Here is a 5,388-nt window from a genome sequence, read left to right on the forward strand (position 1 = left end):
TAAATAAATAATTTTTTAAAATTTAACTAATATTTAAAAGAATTAGATAAAATTTGAAATCTTAAATTTTTTTTAAAATTTTAATTCTTTAAAATTTGAAATTATTTAATATATAGATTAAAAGACAATCAGTCATATACCTAAAAAAACTTTAAAATTATTTTAAATAATAGTATTTCAAATTCTTAACATATATTTTTCACACTAATTTCCTTAAACCCTAAACCCTAAACCCCTAACCCTTAACCTTTAACTGTTAACCCATGTCCCCTAAGACCCATACACACCTAAATCCTAAACCCTAAACCCTATAACCTGTAAACCCTTAACTCTTAACCCTTAAACCCTAAGCCATAAAACATAAACCCTAAACTTCTACCCTTTAACCTCTAACCCTTACCCCCTATCATCTAAACTTTAAAAGATTAAAGTTTAGCATATATTTTTATAATTTTGAAATGATTAAATAAAAAATTTTCCACTATTCAAAGGGATGAAGTGCAATTTTACCTTTAAAATTTTTAAAAATTTCAAAAAACTGAAATGGAAAAATTTTCATTTTTAGAGGAGCAGAGACCCTTTCAACCCCTACTTATGCCCCTAAATATATATTAATTATATGGTTTAGGATTTAATTATTGAATATGATTCATTTGAGATTAACATACTATATGCCCATGGCCATTAAACTTTAAACCATAAAACCCTAAACCATAGACCTTAAACTTTAAATATTAAACCCTAAACCCCAAAATAAATTTAATCAATATTAAGTATTGCTTCCATAATTTATTATGAACATAAGCTTTTACATTAATATCTATGTATATACACATCAACATCCATATGATGTTTTTTGGGGTTTAAGGTTTTAGAGGTTATAGTTTAGTCTTTATGGTTTTTTAGGGTTTAGGGGTTATAGATTAGTGTTTATGATTTTTGGGGGGTTTAGGGTTTTAGGAATTATATGACTTTTAGCGGCATTTTGACCACAAACGCCATTATTGCTTTATTTTTTAGCGGCGTTTTAAAAACACCGCTATTGCTCTGGTTTTTAGCGGCATTTTACCAAAAACGCCGCTAATGCTCTGTTTTTTAGCGGTGTTTTACCAAAAATGCCGCTATTACTCTATTTTTAGCGGCGTTATTGCTCTGTTTTAAGCGGCGTTTTTGCTAAAAAGCCGCTAATGTACAATTTTTGCGGTGTTTTTTGATAAACCGCTGCTAAAGCCCTATTTTTCTGTAGTGAGTTGGTTTTCTAGGTCATATTGTATTAGCATCTAGTATCTGAGTTGATCTGAGCAAGATTTCAGCTATTCTGAATTAGAAGCCTCCGAGGAATGTATTTGAAGTCCGCAGTTTTCTAGGACTTGTCGGTTACTACAGACGATTTGTAAAATATTTCTCTACGATAGCAACTTCGCTGACAAAATTGCTTCAGAAAGATGTGAAATTTGAATGGTCTGAGAAATGTCAGAAAGGTTTTGATCGGTTAAAAGCTCTGTTAACTGAAGCTCTGGTATTGGTACAACCTAAGTCAGGTAAAGAATTCGTTGTTTACAGCGTTGCTTTGTTGAATGGACTCGGTTGTGTTTTAATGCAAGAAGGAAAAGTTGTTGCTTATGCTTCGAGACAATTAAAGTTGCATGAGAAGAACTATCTGACATACGACCTTAAGTTAGCTGCCATTGTATTTTCTTTGAATATCTGGCGTCACTATCTATTTGGTGAAAAATGTCACGTGTTTTCTAACCATAAAAGTCTGAAATATTTAATGACGCAAAAAGATTTGAATTTGCGACAGAGAATATGGTTAGAACTGCTAAAAGACTACGAACTTGTGATTGATTATCACCTGGGAAAAGCAAATGTGGTTGCTGATGCTTTGAGTCAAAAATCATTATTTGCAATGAATGCTCATTTAGATCTGTCTGATGATGGTTCAATTTTAGCTGAATTAAAAGTGAGACCTTTGTTTTTACAATAGATTATCAAAGCTCAGAAGGTTGATCATGAGATTATGGCTAAATGAACTCAGTGTAATTCTGATTCTGATCCTGAATTTAGAATAGATGATGATGATTTTTTGAGGTTTAGAAATAGACTTTGTGTTTCGAGAAATTCGGATTTGATTCAAACGATTTTGAGTGAAGCTCACAGTAGTAGATTTTCTGTACATCCGGGAAGTATGAAAATGTATAACGATTTGAAACAACTATATTAGTGGCCATGAATGAAAAGAGATATTTTTGACTTTGTGTTGAGATGTTTAATATGTCAGCAAGATAAAGCTGAACATCAGGTGTCTTTTGGGTTATTACAACCGATTATGATTCCGTAGTGGAAATGGGATCGAGTGACCATGGATTTTGTTTCGGATTTGCCTCTATCTTCGAAAAAAAAGACGCAATTTGGGTTGTAGTTGATCGTTTGACGAAATCAGCTTCTGTTATTCTAATTTAGTTTGATTATTCATTGGAAAAGCTAGTTGAGTTGTATATTTTTGATATTGTGAGATTGCGCGGTGTGTCATTTTCAATAGTGTCTAATAGAGACCCGAGATTTACATCGCGATTTTGGAAGAAATTATAAGATGCTCTGGGTACTAAATTGCATTTTAGTACCACTTTTCATCCACAAATATATGGTCAATCTAAACAGATTATTCAGATACTCGAGGATATGTTGAGATGTTGCATTCTCGAGTTTGAAGGTGTGTGGGAATAATATCTACCTTTGATTGAATTCACTTATAATAAAATCATTCAATAGAGCATCAAAATGGCACCGTACGAAGCCTTATATGGTAGAAAGTATAGAACTCCGTTATACTAGTCTGAGCTCAGTGAAAATAAGATTTACGGTATTGATTAACTAAAAGAAATTGAACAGAAGGTCAAAGTAATCTGTAACACCCCGAACCCGGCCCAGACGTTATGGCCGAATTTGATGTGCCACATTGAAGTTAAAAACCCATGTTTCGTTTTAGTGCTTTAAAAACCAACTTTTGTTAAGCTAACAAAGTGAATGGGAGCTGGGCACCAGGTAGGAATCCGTAATAGAGGAGGTGAGCCATGAAGGCTGCTTAAGTACCAAGCTTTTCTAATGGATCCAATCCTAGACATGCCCACAACCATTGCCACACTTGGTTAAATCGAGTTGTAATTTATTTAAGTTGAAATCTTTGATAAATCGGATAATCGTGGCGTAGTGTTATTTTGAAAACAATTATCATTTTGAAAACACGTCCTAAGTCTAGCCCATTTATTAACAAACAGATTAAAGTTATTAAAAATAAAATAATCCCAGAAAAAATAATTAAAATGGCCTTATTACAACCCAAAACCAAACAATAATATTAATAAGATAAAACTTATAAAGAAATAAATTGGCTACTTATTGCAATTAAAAGAAACAGAAATAGTAGTGTGGCCATCTCCGAGTCTCTCGCAGCTCCAAACCATCTAAGCTCAGGGATTACCTGCACAGTTAGAAACGGGGTGAGTTTACGAAAACTCAGTGTGTAATCCCAATAACAAACAAACAGTGAAAACACAGTATCAGTACAATCTGGGTCAAAGCCCTATTTAGTCTTGACATAACTGGGCCGAAGCCTTTCGTTTAACGATTACTGGGCCGAAGCCTTTTCATAAATCATATCACTGGGCCAAAGCCTTTTCATAAATCATTTCACTGGGCCGAAGCCTTTACTGTAAATGGTATGGCCCATAGGCCCATTTCAATATCACATGTAATGTTAATGGTTGTATGCAAGCCCATTTCAATATCACATGAAATACCAATGAATGTATGTAAGCCTATTTGGGGAGACTACTCAACCCACCATCCGCTACTCTCCACCCGTACCAACCAACACACCATGTGGGGAATAACTCAACCCACCCAACCAACACACCACTGGCAGCATAGCTACTTTATCATATATCTAGAGGCCTAGTCTCTTTAATAACTGGGGCAAAGCCCTTTTCGGTAACCTGGGGCATAAGCCCTTTTCAATAAACTAGGGCATAAGCCCTTTTCGGTAAACTGGGGCGTAAGCCCTTTTGCACTTCCTCCATCCATATAAAAACCCAGCCCAATGCAACATGTCATGTATGCAGAATGTCATGCCCATATTTGAATTAAACAATCACAGTCAAATCATTCATATCACCAACATATATTCACAATCAAATCCGTCAACCACACAGTCCAAGTCAGTCACTTGCCCACAAGGGCACAACAGTCATTTTTCACATTATAAGGGTATTGTCGTAATTTTTCCAAATATCAGGGTTTTCTATGTTCATTACAATTATCAATATTTTCGAGTGTTTAAACAATGATCTTTAACCCACTTTATCAAATTCGGGCTTTTGGGCCCAAAACCCCTAATGGGCCCTACGAATGCTGATTTAGCCTACTTAACCCAAATTTTACAACAATACTAACCGTGTTAACGTGCAACTTTTCCAAATTCCATTTTCTATCAATTCTACCGAAATGGGTCCGAAAGCCCATTGGGCCCAATTTCAACCCATTGAGGCCCAACTTACCATCGTGCACAAAATTGAGTTCTTACCTGTTCCATCGATCCAAACACCGATCTTATCGTATTTATCGCATCTATACCCAAACGCAACATTACAAGTTCCCGAAATACCGGTATTTTAGCATTTCGGCTTCTTAGCAAATATTAATCTAAGCTATTACGAGGGTTAGTACACACCTGTTATGGGTTGAAGTTGAAACGTTTCCAAAATCAATCGCCTACGATAACCACCACCTGTCACTCAAACTTAACTAATCCAATATCAATATATGTAAATCTTAAGCACATCAGTCATACAGAACATAAGGGCATATTCGTCATTTTACCCTACAGGGGCTTTACGGTCACTTTACCCTACATGGGCTTTACGGTCTTTTTACCTAATAGGGGTATTTTAGTCATTTTATCCTACAAGGGTGTTTTGGTAAATCTACAAACCAAGGGTATTTCAGTAATTTTGTAAACCAATGGTATTTCTATAATTTTTAGAAAGTCAAGGGTATTTCTGTAACTTTGTAAATCAGGGGTATTTTGGTAATTTTACAAATTGAGGGTATTTCGGTAATTTTACAAACCAAGGGTATTTTAGTAATTTTGTAAATTGAGGGTAAAACAGTAATTGTGTAAATCAAGGGTAAAATAGTAATTCTGTAAATCGAGGGTAAAACGGTAATTCTGTAAATCAAGGGTAAAACGGTAATTCTGTAAGTCGAGGGTAAAACGGTAATTATGTAAATCGGGGGTAAAACAGTAATTATGTAAATCGGGGGTAAAACGGTAATTCTATAAATCGGGGGTACTTTGGTAATTTTACAAGTCGAAGGTATTTCAGTAAT

This window comes from Gossypium hirsutum, chromosome A10 (genome assembly GCF_007990345.1).
Source record: "Gossypium hirsutum isolate 1008001.06 chromosome A10, Gossypium_hirsutum_v2.1, whole genome shotgun sequence".
NCBI classification, from domain to species: domain Eukaryota; kingdom Viridiplantae; phylum Streptophyta; class Magnoliopsida; order Malvales; family Malvaceae; genus Gossypium; species Gossypium hirsutum.